The sequence below is a fragment of the Ooceraea biroi genome, chromosome 8, assembly GCF_003672135.1.
Source record: "Ooceraea biroi isolate clonal line C1 chromosome 8, Obir_v5.4, whole genome shotgun sequence".
NCBI classification, from domain to species: domain Eukaryota; kingdom Metazoa; phylum Arthropoda; class Insecta; order Hymenoptera; family Formicidae; genus Ooceraea; species Ooceraea biroi.
Window position 1 is genome coordinate 3813537 of NC_039513.1, and position 23855 is coordinate 3837391.

The following is a 23855-nucleotide window of genomic DNA, read 5'->3' on the forward strand; positions in this document are numbered from 1 at the left end:
CAAGGTCAGAAAATTTTGTAAAGATTTTAATCGGTCAAGTTGCGCATTGTAACGACACAATGCTCGGAAGGTTGTCGAATGTCAGATAGTGTTTGGTATGAGATGCAGCGTTGAGAATTAGTTCTTGTCAATGTGTGTGCGATACGACCCAAGTCAACATGTCGACTGGTCTGTTCGGCATCATGTCCACCTGGTACTGTTTGGCAATCCAGTCACCCATTTAAACCGGGTACATACCATGGACCGAAATCGAGTCTCGAAGAAGTCTAAGTCTCCCTCTCTCTTTCTCTTTTTTTCCTTTCGTTCATTATTTCAGTATTTTCATCGCTGTTAGTTATGCAATAATAAATTTCGCAGAAACCAGTTTGCAAATCTTGGGGTTTTGAACTCCAACGCAAAGAACTTGGTTTTGTTGTTTGCTCGCACAAGAGTTACAAGTTTTGTTTATTAATATTGTACAGATATTGGAATTATTATTCTGAATACACCGTGTTTAAATAATATAAGAAAATATTATACACGTACTTTTGTAAAGTACGTATTAATATATAAATATATATATAAATACATATATATATATATTAATATATGATTGCAATAGCATACGTATACGTATTATATTTCTTGTTAGTGATACTAATATGCATATTTATAACTATTACATCTGTATATGGATTTAATTGGATCTTTTTTAGATTCGTTTTTTTTCTGATAAATATTTCATGATTTAATCTAAAAAGTTATTATAAGTTTTCTAATATCTTAACGTACCTTGTTACTTAAATATAGTTAATTTTTTTAACAAATTGTATAATTTCTACACATTTGCGTAAATAGCAGTCTATAAAGTGCTATCTGTTATCAATCTTAATTGATTCAGCAAACTATCTTCGATAATCGTAGCAGTCATTGATAGAAACGACTTTTAAAAGAAACCCTTTTATACTACACAACTTTCCGTATTTCAAAAAATAATTTTTATACTTTTGTATTATGTAATCACAAAAAAATGTAATCACCAAAAGCCGGTGGTCAAATACTATGGTGGCCAAAAAAATAAAAAATGAAAAAAAGAAAAAAGCAAAAAGAAAAAAGAAAAGAGCTGGTATTGTTGACACCGAACTTCTTAGAATGCTACGCGAAACAATATTTTCCTTGGACTGTCGTACCATAATTGGCCGTTCACGTTATATAAGTTATGAATTACAGATATTGTTTAGATTCAACGACGTATAAGACTTCTTACCGCGGAACACGTGTATGTAAATGCGCTTTTTGGTGCTTTCTGCGGAAAGAAATCGCGCTCATTATCGATCTTGTTTGTCTAACGAGCTTATTTGTGTTAAAATTGATGCATCAATTAAATTAAAGTTCAGCATATTATAAATAAAATAAAAAATGTTAATAAATTGCAATAGCATATTATACATGCTGCTTTTGCTTTACTTTACTTGCATAGCACATTGAATAAAATAAATAAGAAATAAAGTATCTGAAGCTTGTTTGATATTAACTTCGTATATTTCATTTTAACAATTATAATAACAATTTGATAATCTTTTCTATAATCGTTTCTATAATAAATGCTTTTAGAAAGATATGTAGTAATATATTCGGCGCAATTACAGTATAATTAATTAAATTATTTTATAAATGTTATATCGATTTATTTATGTAGATCGTAATATATTTATTTAATTGTTTCAAGAATGCAAAAAGATTATATTATAGATTTGGGATATAATAACAATGATTACTGTTTTGATACATAAAACTCATAATTAAAATAATGTAGAAACTGTAGCTTGTGCGTTTTTTAGATTCAATATTCCTCAAGAATAAACAAGTAAGAATAAACAAGTTGGACTAGTTATATTTCATGTATTACCAGTTTTTCCTTGAATAATTATTTTTCTGTAAAAGTTGTAATATACTAAATAAATCAGTCAACACGCACGTACGCCCAAGAAAATTAGCTTATTAGCTATTGCTTATTTTGTCGTCTTGTGACACGCAGAAGATGCATGCAAGATGTTGTAGTTTTCCAGCACTAGATAAGATTAACTTTAATATCATTAGATAACATTACCTTTCTAAATTATTAATCTATATAAGGTATTAAAAACTTGTGTTATATGCAAAAAAATATAATAATATAACTTATCAAAAATATTAAAAATAAAACGATTTATTTATTAAGAAATTAATTAAGATTGCTATAATTTAATTTCTTCAAACTTTTTATAAGTCGAAATTCTAATTTTTGGATATACTTATTTATATATATAATTTTAAGTGATTAATGTTTTCTTTTTTATTGTGTATAACATACATGTATCTTATAGATCAATCAAGAACATTGGATTTTCTGTATTTCTGTATCAAGACCATAACATTTTGATGATATTTATACAAGATAAATTGTAATGAAATTCAGTATTAATGAAAACAGCAGAAAATATTGTAATATTCTGCGTTCATAATTATATTTTCCTAAACAATAAATGTACAACTTTGCGCGCGAAAAGTTTTTATATAGACGTTTCTAGCGTTATCTACGACAACACTTAGTTAACATTCTAAGATAGTTTCTAATAATATGCATGATATATTTTTTCTCAAAAGTGAAATTAGAATATTCATGTGGGAATGTGTAAAGTGTGTGTGGCTAAAGATAGAAAGATAAAACTATAAATATTCTATGACGCAATAATACTTAGTTCGATATCAAATTTATATTTAAGTCGAAGAGTATTATTACAGGATCTTGTTATTATAATATTTTATTCTTAAACTCTTGCTCTTTTACTTGCTGTTTTCAGCTTTTTTACGTTTTATTTCTGATATATTCATCGAATGGAACGATATCGGTAATGTTGGAGTAAAATAATCAAATCGCACGAGACGTAGAACAAAGTGGACTACCTTGTACGCGTAACTGGAAGTTGAGCGAGATATGCATTTGTTTGCGTCATTACGGGGATTCACGAGGATAGAAATAATAAAATTGTCAAATAGTATATATAGAGATAAAGATGTTTAGATTATAACCATTTAGGAAAATTCATTACGTGTATATTCAAGGTTAACGTTTTTCATATTAATTCAAAGAAATATGGAAATACGCAAAGGACATTTTATAGAAATACGATTTATTATACACTATATTCACAGTTTACACAATTTATTATATAAAGTAAATATTTCTGACAACTAGCTAAAATTTAATTTTTATTTGAAGTCACTTGTTTAATTATATTTTACTACTTTTTATCATATCTTTGTATTTAAGGAAATGAAAATTATTTTGTGTTTTTTAATATTATAATATTATTGGGTCATTAAGTATGAAACTTTACAAATAGAACATAAACTTTTGCATTTTTTGCCACATGGACATGATTTATTTTCAATCGAAGTATGCGCCCATGTTATCTACACACTTCTGCCATTTTAGTGGTAGTTGGTCTATGCCTCTACTATAGAAGCCAGGAGTACGGGAATCGATGAAGTCGCGGAAGGCTGTTTCGACTGCCTGTTGAGAATTGAACAATTTTCCCACCAACAAGTTGTCCAAATTCCGGAAGAAGTGATAGTCGGTAGGTGATAGATCTGGTGAATATGGTGGATGACGGAGAGTTTCCAATTCCAACTCCCGTAGCTTTGCCACGGTCAGTCGTGCAGTGTGCGGTCGAGCATTATCATGCAACAGGATTGGCATTGACCGATTGACCAATTTCGGTTGTTTAATAGCAAGTTGTTGCATCATTTCGTCCAGTTGCTTGCAATATACTTCAGCCGTTATCAATGTACCAGGTTTCATAAAGTTGTAGTAGATAACACCTGACCTGGACCACCAAACAGTCACCATAAACTTCTTCTGTGTAATGTTGGGTTTCGCGTGATGTCTCGGTGGTTCATCAGCGTTCAACCACTGATGTGAGCGTTTACGATTGTCGTAGAGTATCCACTTTTCATCGCAGGTCACAATTCGATTCAAAAAAGATTCATTTTTGTGACGGGAAAGCAAAGAAAGTGAAGCCTCTAGACGTTGCGCCTGCTGCGCATCGGTCAATTCGTGCGGGACCCATTTGTCCAACTTCTTTATCTTACCAATTGCAGCTAAATGAACCAATATGGTGGGTATGGAAACATTGAATATCGATGCCAATTCACGTGCACTTTGAGATGGATCGGACTCTACTACGGCTCTCAAGTGATCATTATCCACCTTCGTCTTTGGTCTTCCACGTGGCTCATTAGCGAGGCTGAAATCTCCATCTCTGAAGTTTTTGAATCAATTGCCCACCGTTGCTTTAGTAGTTGAACCTTCACCAAATACAGCGTTGATATTACGAGCTGTCTCCGATACTGTGGTTCCACGGCGGAACTCATATTCATAAATCACACGAATTTTGGACTTTTCCATAGTTCTATAAAAAAGAATCCACCAATAAAACTAATGAAGATATTTGAACAAACAAATATGACATTTGAAGAGCGAACATACATCTATCACACTAACCTAACCTGATACTAACGTCTGGCGCCAAATTTGAGATAACAAATGTTAAAGATGGCGCTTTTACATTTGTAAAGTTTCATACTTAATGACCCAATATTAAGTTTTATATTATTATGTGTACTTTTTATATATATTACTACGATTCAAAAACTTAAATAGGAAATAAAAGCATAATGCAGTTTAAATATACTTGAATATAATAGTACTGGAACAGCAATATTGAATATTGCATAATATTATCGTCAATTTACATGTGTCATCAGATATTTTGTATGAATGAAAAAATGCATACGTTCTTTTTGGATAACATATCGTTTATATGTTTAAAAGTGTTAATTGACTACTTTTGCCTTCTACTAAAGTTCTTCTGCGTTTCAAGGTGACAAAGAAAGATAAAAGAATGAATAATTAAGTTTCTTCAGATGTTTATTATTCTGGAGCTGTCGTTTTTCGCAATGTTAGATTCAGATGCTAAATATTTCTGACTAGTTAACGAAAATTTTTGCATTTTTAACGTTTTCCTTGAAGTAGAGTTTCGTGAATCGCTTAGTTTCTCATCTCTTTCTTAGCTGCAGGTAAAACGACTTCATCTAAAAAATGTATCATGCAAGAAGTATTACATCGCAGTATGCATTATATTAAAACAAATCAAACGTCTTTTTAAATTCAATGTCATTTAATGTTTATACTTTATCATGAATAATCTCGATCTCGATTAATTGCATTGAATGCCATGCTATAATATATCGCATGCGCCTACCGCATTGCAACCATTATTGATCCTGTGGTTTTACTGATTTTACGCATTGCATTCTTGTTCATATTCAATGTTTGTTAGTATTGTGTGTATGCATAAATGTCAGAAACTTACTTGAAATTTGACGAAGCTACAGCGCTTTATACTAATTTAAAATTTTATTTTATAGATCGCTTAACGTTATCATTGATATGCATTATATTTTTTAAATTTCCAGACAATATGTACATAAATCCATACAAATTCTTTGAATTTCTACTAAAATTATTATACGTATCACTTCTGGACAGATGCAATAGACGCGTGATTAAACAAGAAAGAATTCGATTGCTTCTTATGTATCCCTAATCATTACAATTATTGAGTCAAACAAGAGCGCACATATTGTGATTCGTAGAATATTATACTTTTTTTACTTATTTACGCACATGACATATACGCACTTCTCCATCGATTTGCCTACAATTAAATATACATATAAGAAAAGCATACGCATTACCTCACATTAAGAGTGTACGTAAATATGTGTATATTATAATGCCTTTCCTCGTAATTCAGATCCAAAGGACTACCATTTGCATTCTCTTAAATACATAATATTCACAAACACATTTAAAATATTGTGTTGTTACGTATATAGATCAGATGAACATATACATACATACCTGCATGTTATAAATTTTTGTACAGGGAGAATAACTTAAGATAGTATACCACTTCAATAAATTATTTCTTTAATTATTTAATAATTTGCAAAATCAGTGTTTCAAGTAGCTTGTTATGTTTGCCTCAACATTTCGTTATTGACGTCAAAGTTTTTTCTCGCTTTTTTTCCTGTTTTAATGAGAGTTTCTAAGACTGTTTACTATCGCTTGACAATCTTTTATTTGTGACGGTCATCCAATTACTGTGCATATGTTGTTTGTATTAGATTATTTTACATAAATAAATAAATTTTATTTTTAATAAGAAGAAATTAAAGTTGTGAGATTTGTGATTCTATATAATCTTGTACAAAAAGTTCAAAATATTTTAAATTCACATTTGCTTTAAAATGTGAAGATCAGATATGTTATAATGGTGTATACTCTTTAATTTGTATAATGCGTCGTTTTATTTGCTAGAAAGAATCCCCAGGACTCGCATTTTTTTTCTCTGTCCGTGCGCAATCGCGATCGATACTGATCGAGATCGACACTTCACGAGCGATTGTGCAAACAAACGATTGATTTTTAGAACACCTCTATGTGCCCAGTGAATTTTTTATTCATTTATAATAAAGAGGGTCCGCATACGCAAGTGGGTCAAAAATTATTTAAAAATAACCTCGCAATAAATGGTAAGAAAAGCATATAAGTTTATACATATACATATAATTTTTATGATTTAAGATATGCACTTTTAAATTGAGTTGCAGATTGAGGAAGAAGATTCTTAAAGAAGCAAAATGTAATAATATAATAAATTTTTTCATTAAACTTTCTATGTAAACGTTTGCAAATTCTATTTAATTTATTTCAATATATAATGCAAAATCATATCTTTTTATCATAATCTTTTTCGATTTAATCTAAAAGTAGAAATCGAAAAGCACCCGTTTAATGAATTAAATAAATGACTTTAGAATAAATAAATTTCTAAATGAATGCGAATGAATATCAAGCATGTAGTATTACTGATTTTATTCCGTTATTGTTATGTATTGCGATTTATTATTAGAATGTGATATATTATTGATGAATATAAGAATGAAGAATTGAAGATATATTTCATTCTTATTACGTAATGCTACAAAAATTTTTCTACAACAAGTATTATGCTGTTGTGATTACGATGCAATTCTCATAAATTGCACGATAAAATAAGCATGTGAACGTGACATTTCGTTTAGCGAGGACCGTTCCATTTGCAGCAATAATGCGTAATATCTTTCGATGTCGTGAAATAAAGTTAATTAAGTGGTAAAGAAATAAATATTAAATCGATAAATCTGATCATAAACGTTTGATTAATTAAAAATGTTATCCGCACAATCTAATGTATATTTCTGCATGTGTGTTATATTCAAAAAGATATACAATTAAAATTGCTTCAATCGATATATTTTCTGTCATGTATCAGTGCACAAGTTAATTATAATGAGTTTTATTTAATAACTTATTAGAACTAACATCTAATTTCACTTTACTAATTCTTCTATGTATAATAAATAAACTGCAAAATATCAAATATCATTTTAAATGTTAAATATCAATTGTTTGATTCAACTTTCATCAAATTCTAAATTAATCCTCTTTTTATGTTCTTTTTATCTTTTCTTTCTGTCCTATTATTTTGACTTGCTTATGTTTCTTGTATACCTTGCTCAATTTTCATAAGAATATTTGATTATGAAATATTTTATTTAGTTGGACGTAATTTGTTCGACTTCGATTCATGACAATTTCTAACGGAGAAATGAATGATTTATGTGAGAATTTCTAAAGCTGAGGCAAACACCTACTTCTTTCGATACCACATATATTTTTCAGTTTAGTTTTGAATCCTGCTCACCTGACATGATATCGTGTAATCGATTATATCTTGAACGAGATCACTTTTGAGTAGATAATTATCTTACATTTTGGTACGTATTATTATTTCCACATAATTTTTTAAATTTCTAATAGTGTGTTGATAAAACTACTCAATTATAGATAACATCTACTAAAAAAGATAATATGTGTATATTAATATCATTTAATATTTATATTTAGAAATATATAAAACTGTAGCTAGAATTAGTTAAAAACAAACTTGACATCGTCTTTTTTCTCAGTTCTGCTCAGCTTATCCTACAGAGATCACAAGACGATATGACAACAACGATGATGACAACAACGAAATTGCAACACTCGCTCAAATACCGAAGATGAGTATGTAGAGAAAGCAGACATTTACTCGCCTCGTTCGTTTAGATACACGTGCGCTCAATTTGCTCCGCGTCCAACAACCGGTAGCGGCGGGATTTTCTGCGGTCTTGGCCAATCTGATCGTCGGTACATCAACAATCGTTGGATCCCGATGTCGATCATTCCTTGCTTTGCTTCTCTGACATCTCCGATTTTTGCGGTAATCCTTTGGCAGTCGTTTACGGTGGCTGATACTCGAGAGATATCGCAATCGGTGCCGATCGGTAATCATGCGTTTAACTCGTATCATATCATGTAACGAGAAGTTTAATAATGTGCTCTCTTGATTATTTCATCGCTTGCATGCTTCTTGTGAGAGGCAGAACATTTTTTATTCATATAAAATTTATATAAAATGTATGCATAAAATGAGCGTAATCTCAAAAAAGGATTTAACTTTTATGGATTTATTACAGCGATTTGTGTTAAATTGTTGCTCTGGTACTTTAATCGTATGCCGAGACATAAATTGAGAATCTTTTGTGTCACGTTGATTTTTTAATTATCTCCAGTATTTTTAAAAGCTATTTAATCATTTATAGTTTGCTTTCGCAATAATTAATAAGATTGCATTATAATCGCTAGCCGATTCACATAATTTATATTACAATGTTATTAAATAGTTTATTTATGATATGCATGGAACAAGATTAGTGGAACAAAAACACATCATTTTGTATCTTTATTACATTAATTTCCTTATCTCGTAAGTGATTGCCGAATCAATTACTGCAGTAGGGTATCGTGATGTAAGAGATTCGAACGATTTCTAGTCGGGGTTTTCTGGCTAAAAAAAAGGAGATATTGAAATATCCATATTTCCTATGACGAGATACGTGCAAAAACAGGCCGATTTCATCGTATGCGCTCTCGTCTTCGTCGATTGACCCGTATTCGCCGCTTGGCTGGCGTAAAAGAGCGTAAAAGTGCGGTAAAAGTAAAACGCGCGCTCTCCCATATCGCGCAAAAACAGACGAGTTGTGAGCCTCTTTGCAAAAATATGTTTCATTTTGGTATTAGACGAGATCGATCTTGCCGCAGGATTGAAATACGTTTGATTCATGATAAGCCTAGGTATCGTATAATAACTTGAATCACTTTATCTGCGGTACAGATGCAAGGAACCATGCGCAATTCGAAAGACAACGGCAACGTGTTCGCAAGATAATTAAGTTCGCCAAGCGTACGAAAATGATTTTAATCCGACGTCGCGCATGGCTTACCATTTGACGTAGAAAGCAATGCTCGTATTTAATTTGTATGGTACTGATATACGGCAAACAGTAATGTACATTAAAGATTAAAAGTTTTATAAATTTTGCAAAAACACGCAGAAACGTTTTATTTGACGTACGAATTTAAGTGACATTTTACATTCCAAGTTAATTCTTCGAATTTAATTCTGTAACATTGTTCCTTTTATTTGATATTAGTTTTTTTTTATCTTTTCGTTGTAAAACTTTTCAGATGAAGTTTATCATCTATTACTTTTATATATGGGGAATTATAAAATTTATATAAAATTAAATGTATATAAAGAGTAAATTATATATTGTTAACAGTTTGGCTTGTGTATACATAAGGAGATTTTTAATATATACGTATAAGTTTATCATGAAAGTGTGAATATTTTTATATAAAATATAGAATGTTGAAATATAGAAAATATTATGAAATATAGAATGTTGTTGCAATAACGCAATAAGTTACGCCGTATGCAATTTATAATTATTATTCAGACTTTATAATGGGTCAACACAAAAGTTGCTATGGTGTGATTGCTTAATTAAATAAGGAACAGCTGTGATACTATCTGGTGCACCGTTAACATGCTTTCTTGTTCTCGAAACTAATAAACTATCTGGTCAAGTAATGCCAGGTATGCTAAAGGTGTTAATTAACCTAGATTCGTTATTAATGAATGAAAATATATTCTTTGTATATGCACCGAAATGTTGATACCTTCTCTGATATTGCAATCGTAAGATACAAAAATTTGCATGATTACAAAACTCGATAATTGTTCTCTCGAAATTTGCAAAAAAGAATTTCTCAAACTTATGCTTTTCCTTCGCGTAATATTTATTTATAAATTTATTAGGTATATTTGTGTATAAATTTATTTATCTAAAAAATAGAAATGTCGGGTTTTTTATACGTTAGATATATTTATATATTAGATATATATCGTAACAGCTCAATCTTTAAATATATTATACATGTCGGACATGTGTATGTATATAACAAACAGCGAATTATTAATATCAAGTAATTCGTGAAAGTTCACGTAGCAAATAAATGACGTGGTTACACTCGTTTAATCCATCGTTAAATTCAATATCGAGGATCATTTATTCCTAATGCTGTTCCAGAAGCATGGTGCAGATTAAACGACTCGCTGCCTAATGGCTTAGTGACATAATCGCTCGTGTTTCGCGTGAACGACCTTGAAGAACGATGGTTCATCGAGTTCGCAAAGTTGCTCGGTTGGTGACTTTTCTTTTATTTTTTCTTTCGTTCTTTTTTTCGTTCGATGCAATCTTCTACGATATATGCTCGTGATTTCTCTCTTGGCCTTAATAGTATACTCACCTGATTCTTTCTTTTATCCTTTCTCCGGCGCGTCGGTATTGCACTCAAGGTTCTTCATGGATGAGGAAGATGCATCTTGCAAAGACATGTGGATGTAGATCATAATTGCTAGCAATAATTTTAATTATAATTTACAAATAATAATAACTTGGAAGTAACGCATTAATGATTGAATCGTTTTTCAACGTCTTTGTCTTGACTAAATTCTGCAGATTGACTCATTTACACTTTTTAATGTCAAATACTTTTTAATTAATTTAAAGTCACTGTTTTCTTCATGCGAGATTATACGAATATTTGTACAAAAAGATATTTGCAAATTTCGTAAGTAGTTAGTACAGGCGAGTTCTAACTGAGTTCCATATCTGTTAAAATAATTTTATACACACACGAGAGAGAAAGAGAGAGAGAGAGAGATTATCGTAAAATAATTTTTTATAAGGTGAATTGTGAGCCACGTGTGCTCATATATATTGTGTTAATACATATGTTAAATTTAGATTGCAACATTATACTTGTGGTGCCTGACAATGTATGTAAAATTATCTGTATATGAAGTGAAATCTACAACAAAGTGGTTTCTAAGATCTCATTTATTTTTAACAAGATGAAAATGTAGTTTGAAATTTGTAGCCAAAATTAAATTGATCTGATCCACTATGCATAGTTATTGATGATAGAAATCTTTCTACACTTTCCAATTTCTAAAATTAATTGACTAAGAAAGTACTTTAACTATCATTATTGCTACCATAAAAAGCAATCTCAGGCAATGTATTATATGTAAATACTAATGGTTTGATTTTATTTAATATATTTTGTGTACTAGTCTATATTAATCCTTTTTATATTTTAAATCATTTTAAAACATAAGTTTTAATATGCATTCCAAATTTAACCAAACTTTTTACCGTGACTGTCAATGGTGTAATCACCAGTATGTATTGATTATTAAGTAAATGATTTGGTAAACTGGATTAGATTGATATCTTCATTCATATAAATTCAATTTAGAAGTAAGTTTTTGCTAGAAACTTTTTGTTTTCTTTACAGGCATATCTGAAACAAATCTTCTTTTCATAAGAAATTGATGTGTGCGTTTCTTATTTACCGTTAAACATATCGTAATAGACATTTAGCGGATTGGTTACGATAATTCGCAATATTGATCTAAAAACTAGGAAAAAGGAAATCTGGTTAGAATTAGATATTTCTTGCATTCACATGCGCGAGCTTAAAGTAATAGAAGAAAAGTAATTGCATGCTCATATTTGTGATTAATTATTTCTGGCTATTCTGGCGAATACATATCAATTTAATTTTGACTTGAAATTGAAAGAAATACACATCGTAAATTTTAGATGGTTTGTATGTCGGAAATAACATTTCTCTTTATTTTCTCATTTTAATATATTTTGATAAATATTTTAATAAAAATAAAATTTTATGAGATGATTTTCAGCTGAAATAAAAGCGATATAAAAAATAACGCTTTTTTATTGAATTTCTTTAGTAATTTTCTTTATTAATTTTTGTTTACATTTTGCCAAATATTTCAGTTGTGAGTTAGAAATCTGCAAAATATAATAATGGATTTATAATAGTATCACACGTATCTCGAAATTATAATCTTCGCCAGATGAAGATTAGCGCATTTTGTTATTCACGGAGAATTCTCGATTATACGAGAGATACATGTCTGCTTCTCTCCTTTCCTGTAAAAGGGTGTCCCGTAAACGCAATCATGTTATGGAGAGTTGCATGCACGATTCGACGATTTCAGGAAGTAGCTACCAGACTGATATCTTCTCAAGTTGCACATTGTGCAATTTTCTTAGCTTGAGTGATATAACCGTAACGGTAGCTGTCGATTCTTCAGAGAAAGGATAAAAAGAGTGAGCAACTGGACCTGTAAAAAAAAACAGGAGACACTCCTAGTCATGAGGATACCCCACCATCGACCGATACTCTGGTTGTGACAGTAGTGCAATGTCTGGAACCCCACTTCTTACACCTGTTCGTGGCAAGCCTGGTTTCAAGTCTGGAAACAGTCTTGGCGTACTCAAAACGATTGCGATCAGTCTTTGAAGAACATCGTATCACGTGAGATCGTATCTACGAAAGCCGTGTCGGCACAAGAACAGACTGCGATCGCGGTCCCCTCGTATATCGGTTTGTGCAGATATTCGTGACTTTCCGCCTTTTCATTACCCTTTAAAAAATTTAGAGAGCATACTTTTGCGTCGTAAGCTCACGCTTCGCGCGTTGACGTAGCTGCAATTTTCGTCTCTTTTTCGTACTTTCTGTGCATCGTGAACTTGCAAGATCGGACGGAGGATCACGCAAGGATCGCACGAGTTCGTCTGGATACGCCGCATGAACGATTCTAGAATGAACTAGTGAAGCTCATCGGATCACACGTGGTACGCGAGCTATATTTACTTAAAGGGTAAGTTACGCTGGGGCGGCACATAGATCCTTCGCTTTCGCAGGAAATCAATTTCATGCACGGTCTACAAAGTGGCATTCATTCTGCAAAGTGGCAATAACATGATTACTAACTCCTACCGCTCTATAAGACACGTTTGTGTTTTTGCTGACGCTAACCACTAGTTTAGATTAGTATTTCCTGAAGGAAAGTGTCTTGTTTCCGCGTAACAAGAGGCTATTGACCCTACAATCCAATTCCGCGAATTCGAGCGCGGTTATTCGCGCATCATTAAGAAAAAAAAAACATAGGGATAGCTTCTCTGAGCTGTTTGATAAATATAACGAGCTTCGCAATTGGGACAGTAATTTCACTTCTTCTGTGCTACGATTACGCTGCACAAAGATGGTACGTATTGTTATCCACGAAAAATTTCGTATTGTTCCTGCAAGTTTCATACTTAGCAAGAACATTTGTTTAATGATGTCTACAGTTAACAAATTTGTGCTATGTGGTATTTTTAAATTATAATAGATATTACATGAATAATACCATAATAAAATATGGTTTTCTATACTTTTCTTTTAGTTTCTTTTAGTTGGTAACATTTTCTGGTATCACAAATGTTTTTTATACTTATTAACGTACATTACTTTTTTGCATTTGGCATTATTTTCTGATATCACAATTTTTTATAGGAATTTTCTTTTATATTATAATATTATATATACATGTCGCTTCGTTCACATGCTTGGCGTGAGATACTACTGTATTTCTTGATGTACATATAAGGAGATGATAATTTGTTATACATATACTATTATATATAGCACATTACTGCCTAATAACAATAGTTATTATAGCATAAACGATAGTAACCAGCAGTTTCCGCCCTCTTGCGACTAACGTTTCAGATGAATGATCATAAAAGCTAATGACGACGACGATGTGAAATGAACTTGTACCACTTTTAAAGTTTACATTATAATATCTCAATTTATAGAACATTTAGAGCAAAAATAAGAACACTTTTCTAGTGGAAAGTAAACCTCAGCTTCCGATTATTGTAAGTCTATTACAAAATTGATCTGTTCAGTGGTTATTGAAATCTCATAATCGAAGGTGCTCTCAACTTATCAATCCGAAAATTTTTTAAATGATAACAAAATTTTATTTTTTATATCTTATATATTACTTGTTGCACGTGCACTTGGCGCGAGATACTATCGTATCTCTTAATACAATCTTAAAAAATATTATCAATTATCATAGCAATAATGGCAGAAATTTTATTCAAAAGGATTTCTTCATTTATCATATAAATTTATAATATTAATGTTTGCGATTGTGGAAATGAGTTCTACACAATCCGTCTTCATGAAATAAGAATGAAAGTAAACTTACAACACCTCATTGCAAAAATAATTTATAATATAATAAAAGCAAATACTAAAAAGGTTTTTACAAAATTTACTTTTCAACGTAACGCTTTCACTATCAACTTTTTAATTTCTTCGTTTTCGCGGATAAAAAGCGCGATTGAGATAGTATTGCAATACTCATATTAAATGCGTTTGCAGCTCGGCACGTAAGTACTTTTTCGGTTGTAGCAGGTAGTGAAAGTATCAAAACACGCACAAAAGCAAACAAAATTTCACTTCGTCATTAGTACGCAACGTTGTAGATATTAAGTGTTGTATATTTATGAACAATTCAAATATAACGCGATATCGAGCTAAAAATTAAAAATCACAATACTGCGCGCATGATCTGTCACTCTGCCATTCTCGTTTTAGATGAATTTGTTTTCTTCATCCATGGCGGAATGTGCTGCTTATTGCACAAATTCTACCAGTGCAATGAAAACGCCATTAATGGTAATAGATATGTGCAACTTACGGAAGTAACATGGTGCACCGATCATTGACGTAATGAAGTGTTACGATAACGCTGAGCTACAGTTTTTTGTTTTTAACTGTTGCTCGTTGCCAATAATCACGAGAAGGCGATTTGTTCGATTTAGTAGATTATGCTGCATATCCTGTGCTACGTTTATGCAAATGTATCGCATTTTCTACCTTCTCTTGTTGATTCAAATTTTTTCAATCCTGACACGAAATCAAAAGCAAAGAAACCGTTTTATCGCTCCTTTCACTCACAAAAATTCATGTAAAAGTATTTTATTCGTAACTGAGAGAAATTTGAAGAAAGTATTTATTGCTTATTGCGCCGTAGTTATCGTCATCGGAACAAAACTCCGTTACGCGAGTTAAGCATTTGGTCAGTTTGACTGAGTTTTCACATTTCACACTTGCTTACGTTCATACTAATTGTTACATGGTGTGAAAAGAGAGTTAGCGTGCAGTTTCTGTTGGTTTTACTTTCATGAGGCAAGAGCTCTTATCGAAGATGCTCTCGGACATAAGTGCAAAGAGAACTGGAGAATTTGTGATGTAACTCTGAATAGCAATTTTGGGAGCAGAGAGAGAAAAGCATCAATGGAAGATCGCATTATGTATAATGTTATCGATAATGAATTTAACTCTACGTTTACTGACAACGGCATAAGTTTTTGCTTGCTGGCAGAACAAGGAAAGCTGCTAGTAGCTGTCACTAATACATTCTCCCTATAGGGGTCATAGGTCTTGCTGATTTATTTCATTGTATCATGATGATACGCAATAAAATAACTTGTATATAACAGTACCGGACATGACAGCACATACAAACATACGCGTGTCGACGCGCGCATTTACACACGCGATCGCATGCATGAATGTCGTGAACACCCGTTTGCTCTATTGCACGTGAACTTTCATGTGATATATATCGACGGTGAAATGGTCGACGGGAAGAAAGCGTAGCAGGAAACCAATGACATGTTGTTACGTTGGTCGACTTAACTGGTAAGACAACATAAGTGATCCTGACTATGTGCGGTCGCAAGGTTGATATCGCGCAAGACTAGAAGACGTAAAAATATGACGTGCGTAACGTATGACATTTCAATAATTTAGATTGTTGTATCTCTCTCTCTCTCTCTCTCTCTCTCTCTCTCTCTCTTGATGATATTTGAATAATTTATCGATGATATATTTGAATAATTTAGATTGTTGTTGAAGTCGATGTTAATCTCTTATTCTAATTCTAAGAAGTTACCATTTAGCGGCTTGTTTATGCAAATATCGTGAACTTTTCTATTTTGCATTTACGTTGTTAATGAAATGAGAAAGTGTTAATGCATGATGCTTCAAAATTTTCTTCTAATATGATGATAGTGTAAAAAAGTGTAAATTGATATTTATTTCTCAATTCATGATGATTTATACGAAGTACATAAAACATGATTATGTATCACAGCATATTTGACGCAAGTTTAAGAGAGTTACGCAGCGAAATTTATTTGTATTTGTGTATATATTTATATCTTTTCATTCATTACATGAGTAATCGATATTCTTTCGAGTAAAAGAATTTGTAGAATATATTATAGATGTACATTCGAGAGATGTATAATACATTTTAATATATTCATTACAAGGTCAAGAGATTAAAAGAATCTCATTGTTCTTTAGATGCATGTATTTTACTTATGCATATGATCTTACCAAACAAAATATTATATAAAATTAGTTTAAAATCGTGGAATTATTTTTAGATATTTTATATTAATTACTAAAAGAAACAATATTTTTTATATAATTTATCTATTTATATGATAAAAAGGTCTTGTCAAATCTTTTAAATATTTATATACTTTTAAATTTATGAAAAATATATATTTTTTAATTTGATAGAATTTTATCTTTTTTTTATCACTTATCTAAGACTTTATCTTTTATCTACTTTTTATATACTTCATTGTACAAAACCTGTTGCAGAATAATGAATAGACTCCACTACTTTACTATTCTTTTCTTTCAGAAAAATTCTTTTCTTTTACCGATATTTCTCTACAAACGATAACAATTTTCTTTTTCTATTTCTTCTCTTTGTCAGCAGCTTTAAATAATTGCGACAATTATTCTTTTTTTTATGTAATATATTGTAATAGCTATGTCAATCCTCTCGACTTCTAATTACTCGTTGTCTCATTACTTTTACGATCGACATTATTGTCTCTTACGATACTGTATCATATGTGTCCTTTTCTTATCATGATATTGCGACGTGTGAACTATTGCTAGTGCCTTTCCATTCACTGTCTACGCGATCGAATAATCGCCACTCTATAATTTGGCAATAGCGTTGTCATGAAAATGGGATTGATAACTTTTACGTGAACGACAACGGTAATTATCCGAACGAGGTTTATTAACGAGTTTTTCTTCATTTGCAATGTCAAGGCTATCGATAATTTTTGATGGATCGATGGATATTACTAGTCCTTGATTTTTCTGATTGTTAAAAACGGAGTATAGCGTGATGATAAGTGTCATTTTATCGAATCGTAAATCCTGAGATTAATATCACAGAGAAATGAGAAATGTGATCAACGACATAAATCACTTCTCGATATTTCTCGATTCTGGTTCGATACTCTCTGCCAGAGGAATTGTCACAACATATTCGCACATTCGACGATGATGGTCGTCTTTATGGTCATGAAATTACAGGATGATGTAATGCTGTATTTTCATTGCAAACTCACTATGGCTATGAAATCAAGCAACATCATCAAGAAATGCTAGTAAACAGACAGCTATCAATAAAACATTAAAAAGTATGATGCACAGTATGATGCTGTCGCATGATTTTGCAAGGTAAACGTTTTCAAGCGCATGGAAAATTCTGTGATAGGTCATATTTAATTGAATTTCGAGAAAAAAGCCCCTGATACTTATAATCTGAGAGCCAATAATAGTTTTGAGCAAATTAGACACAATGCATTCAATAAGTTTGAAATAAAAATTTTGTATATAATACAGCTTGATCATGATTTATTTAGATTTATTGTAGCGTACGAAATGAACGCTTGGTCGGCTTTAATTTCGTGTTTTTGATTCAATGACCGCGAATTATTCAAACGTTATTCAGTGGCCGATAATATGATAACGCAACAATCGTACGAACTACTTTGTGCTTCTTCGTCGTCACAGCCTGACTTCCCGGAAGTTTCATCTTCTATGTCTCTTCGCGTTGACACTTTCCAAATGCAAATGTAACGGAAACTTGTAAGATTTAATTAAGATTGTATTACGCCGCACGTGAAATAATTAGCCTCACGTATATACGTGGATGATATTCACATTCTCTATAATAAATTCCAATATAAGTATACGCTTCTTTGGTCAAGATGTTTATGGGGACATTTTTGAGAGCATAAATAGCATGTCGATATGATTTAAAGTGACATGAAGCTAAGCTCGACAGGATCTATTATATATAACTGTCAAGCTGACAGCTCGATCGACGCGCGAGCATCAATTATCCGAGAAAATGAACGTCGTGTGGTCTTCCATACGAGAAGCAAGTGCGTATGTAGATTCATCCATGTGCAGGATGTGTCTTCGCCTGAATACGTCTTTGCTAGTCAGTAATGCCACGGTGCACATTGCACGGTAGATAAAGCAAGCACACCGTGGCAAGCAACGAGAGAGGTGCATGACTTACTTGCAAACCGGTATTCGAGCTCTCCGGATCGACATGACACAGAAACGCGCCGCCGGCCAGGAAGAGAACCCTGTAAGCTCCTAGTGACACACATTCACATAATGTGAATCTTAGACATGCGCGAGTCTTACTTCTGCAAATCAAAAGAAGATGAAATTGAAATTATTTTCTCAAAATTCGATATCTTCTCTTTGTCTTCCCGATATCTTCCCGAAATAAAACAAAATTTTCCACTTGAATCTGATTTTGTGCTAGGAAAAGTGGTTCTGCTAATTTTTAGAAAGAATCCGTTTATCTATGTAAAAAAGCTAATTAATCTCTATGATATTAAAATTTTTTGCGTTGTTTAATGATTTCTTTCTAAGTGCTGAATACTGAATTTAAAATTTCTTCTTACTTAATTTATACTACTTAATTTATACTTAATTAATACTAAAATTCTATTTGTGCAATATATTTTGCTATATTGCATTATGTTCGTTTTCATGTAATTTTTAAAGATGCAGATTACAGTAAATATAATAAAAAGTTATTATTGGCAATAATTGTTTTTAAATAAGTTGCAGGATTATTGTGCAATTATAATTTATTATTTTGTTGCGTGTTTATATTTATTATTAGTAGCGCGTATCCATTCATTTCCATATATATGCATTTGAAGTGAAACGTGTTGCTTGTCATTGACCGTGAACGTTAGTAATGCGATCCGTCGATAAAATACCGCATAAGCGCATAACTGCTTATTAATACTATAGCTCTCGCACAATCTATTCTCGTGCATAGATCTATAATGTGTACTTGTTTATATATAATACGTATAGATACTTACTTGAATGTAGAAGTCGAGCATCGAAAAACTCAGCTGCTTAAAATTAAGTTTTAATCTCTGAATTGATATTATATATAATATTTAATTAATCACGCATAGATTATAAAATTCATGTACTACAAGAGGAAAGCAAGAAAGCGAAAACTGGTAAACACTGTATCCGAGCTATCTATTATAGGCGATAAAAATAAAGCGAGAAAAAGAAAAAAGGAGCAGTAAAAGAAAGGGGGAAAAAGAGAGACAGAGATCGAAATCGGAATCGAGTGCTAACAATGCACATGGGAAAAGTGAAACAGTGAAGGAAACGCATGTTGCAACAACGAGTGAAACTGCGACTGGACCATTATATACGGACCTTTGATGGTCGATAGGATCACGCGTGCGATGCACGCGACGTGAAACTTCGTGAGCACGTGCGACGCGTGCACAAACGGATACACGAGTACCCTAAGGCCACTGAATGGTAGATGTCGCAATTACCATTAAAAGGACGAATCGCTGCGGTGGCATATTTCGCAAGGCGAATTTATTGGCGGTCATTTGCATGGACCTGAAGCAATTGTGCTAGTCTCGCGGAGTCGGCCGTCCATCCTGGCAAACGAAGGTAGTGGCAAAAGAACAGCATTAGCGGTTTGTTACGCAAAATCCCGGCAAGTCGATAATTCATGTGTCAATGAGGCATAGTGAGATCCGATAATAGACGCATAGCTAAGAGCGTATTGCAAAATAGCGCATGTACCTTTTTCTGCGGCATCATGCAGGAATAATGGGAACAATTGGACGTGTAAAATGTAACCAATTGATATTTCACTTTTATCTTTTTACTCTTTTTTGTATTGTGTCTGAAAGCCACAATTCACTTTAATGTACATATACATATACCATCAAAAGGTATAAATTAATTTGAAAAAGAAATGTTAATTTAAATGTTAATTAAAAATATTATTATAATTAAAAATGTAAAGTTGTCTATATTATAGAACGTAGTTGAGCAAGTCTAGATTGATGAAGTATTAATAATCAAAATAAATATATTTCTACATCGATTAAATGAAAATGATATTTTGTTACCGTATTCCATTATTTTTTAGTTACTGTTTGGTTCCATAGTTGTAATTCTTATGGTGACATTAGCTCGCCTAATTGTTGACTTCACTTTAAGCCAGAAGCTAAATAGAAAGGAACATGTTGACAGTGCGGAGAATCCGCCGTGAAATGTTCGATGCAACGTGGTAAAAGCGAAACTGCGTGTCTAATGCGGTTAGTGCAGCCATGCGTAAATTTCTAATGTTTCTTTAACGCTTATGTAAATGACATTTTTTATGACATTGATTATTCGAAGATGTTTTAATCGCTTTTGATATTTAAATATCGTATTTTGATAATAATCCTAGGATTGAGTGTTTACAATGAAAAATGAAAAAGATTGTATCAAATTAAATCGAGTGAACGCATAAACAGCTAAAGAAAGAATCTAAAATGAAGTTTAGAAGTAAATTACGTTGAGCCCACATTGACCACACACTTCAATGATAGCATCGAAACCAGTTGTCTACGTCCTAAAATGAAAAACGTTAAGTAACATTTTAACGACATTGCATTGGTCGATCTCTTAGGGGATATTGTACAATCGACATAACATACGACTTTGTCAGAGCTCGTGCAATTTTACGATTTTCGTAAGCCACAAACTTTTTTTTAAACGATAATAGTCTTCACTGACTCTTCAGTGGTCACAAAAAATCACTCAATTATATTCAATCAATCAATTATTGACATGCATTGACACGTAACTCGTTGATGACATAGCACGCTTTTATTTCAGTTCCGATAATAATGTGAGATATTTATTAAATACTGAATTAAAATCATACACAGGTTATACTTCAACATTTATTAATTGCCGAATTACGATCTACAAATCTTGCTGAATTAATATAATTAGAAAGTTATGCTCTTGAAAAAAATATTCTGACGTAGTTAATTTATTACGTTCAAAATACAAAGAGTTATTATGAAACAGAGTAACATGAAAAATGCGCTGTTGATATACGATGAGAAGAGAGTCATTTCGAAACAAGCCGTGCAATCATGAAGAAAATACGTTACGCTGTAGTCGAGATTGAGGATGCGATGAATTGATGCTGAAACGCATCGTCGCTACGATTAGTTTGCATTATATACATGATTCCACATTGCTCGTTACGATAAAAAGACGATTTTGCAGAAAATGTACTCTTCGATTATTGACATATAAATCTATATTGTTTTTTAAAAATCTCAGCAAATATGAAAAATTAGTTTCTTATCTAAGAATATAATGCGAAAATATATAATATTTTTCCAAGAGTAAATACTTTCTCTCTTCTTATTATTTTTTATCTCTAGCATATTAAAGCAGAAAGTTGATCACGAGAGTGAAATTTCAACTTAGAGTATTAAGAATTCGAAACCCAAGGTTTACAGCATGTTTTTCAATTGTAATGTAACGGGTGAAAGGATAGTTGCTTGTATGAGAAAACACAAATGAATTTTTGCTTGGAAACGGTATTAAACGTAATTAATCGAAAAAATTTTCTTTGTGCCTAGCTCGAACAGTTATGTTTTCACCACGTATCGCGATTTACTGAAAAATATCTCCGGGTATTTCACGAACGGCTTAATTGTAGAAAGAGCGGCTGACCGCCGACGAAAAGGAAATTTGAGGTCATCCTCTTCTTGTCTCGTACTTCGTCTACGTACGAGTACGAGCAACTTGGATAGTTTCTGTTAATAATGGCTCATTCGTGCATAGCGGAATCATACAGGTACTGTCGGTTAGTCGTAGTTGTACCACTACTGTAATCACGTCCGTCTTTCCTTTTTCTCTTCTTCTTCGGTCATTTGCTCTCACTCTCCAGTGAAAACTCCGGCGTCCAGTCGGTCATCCGCCGCTCGCATCGGCAACGCTTCCACTTGCTTCCGCCACGTCGTGCATTATTGAGCGGTGCGCTATATTGAGATGTACGCGAATAATATCAGTGACTAACTAATAATCAGAAGAAACCGAGTGTACATCGAACAAGTATACTAGTGTATTGAGGTCGACGGAAATCAATTTTAATTGCGAGGAAACGATACCAAAAAAGCAAATGTGAAAGTACGTTGAGAATCTCATTTTGGTGTACATGGGATGACACACATCTGCGATACTAATGACAAATAGCTTGTGCACTTTGTAACTCTATCTATAGATAATTGTGTGGGAAACATTGAACTTCGACACAATATGCAAGGACCGAACGCGAAGTAAGTAAATGCAAACTAAAAATTTTATATCTTGTAAAAGACTTTACCTCTTCTAAAAGTTGGTGGACGGAAGTGTTGATGTGAGATTTTATTTATTCATTTATGGATAAAATATATTTTCGAAAATCCGGTGTTTCTATTTAAAGTACAAAAGAAACAACTCGCCTATGAAAAGAGTCTAACATGTTAAATGCACACTAGAAATAATTGACTTGATCCAGTTGATCCAATTTCGATTCAACTTGTCGCGTTTAATACAACGAAAAAAGAACAAGCTCCGAGCAGGATGTCTGTCACGCTAAACTGTTCATGATCACGCCTGCTTTTCTAACGGTGTAACATTGCCATTGAGCAAGTAGCAACATGATCTATCATTAAAGGTTGCAAAAATGAGTGGACCGTTACTTTTTCTCTTCGTAACCGCATCGGTCCTCTTTTTTCGATGCAATTACATCGTTTATTACAGACATGTGCGAACCGGTTCGCACGCAAATTTATCGGAGGAATGCAGAGATTTCAGCAATCGATAAAATGCGCATCTTGCGCAAGGAAATGTCACCGTTACTCGGTCGAGGATAGTCATGTAAGAGTAAGAATTCGTTTTTACGATAAACTGAGGATTTGTAGCGTTTTATCTAGTGATAAAAGCGTCACATAAAGTTTACAATAAAACTTGCGTAGAACTTATTATATTTATCGTGAAAGATTAAATGTATGAATTCGTTTAATAAGCATTGTTGTCATGTATATTATAATAGATATAATATGATATGCATTTTTATATACACAAAGCGCACGTTTAACGTACAAGACAACGTTACAAGAATATGTCCAGATATCTATAAATTATATAGATAGATAAATTTATTACA

The 23855-nt window shown here is 32.2% G+C and overlaps 1 protein-coding gene across 1 annotated transcript in view; it reads left to right on the plus strand.

Annotated features, from left to right (window-relative positions):
- The window catches only part of LOC105285819 (elongation of very long chain fatty acids protein AAEL008004), a 52519-nt gene that overhangs the window by 24619 nt on the left and 4045 nt on the right, over positions 1-23855 (plus strand). The gene's annotated exons all lie outside the window — the stretch shown is intronic.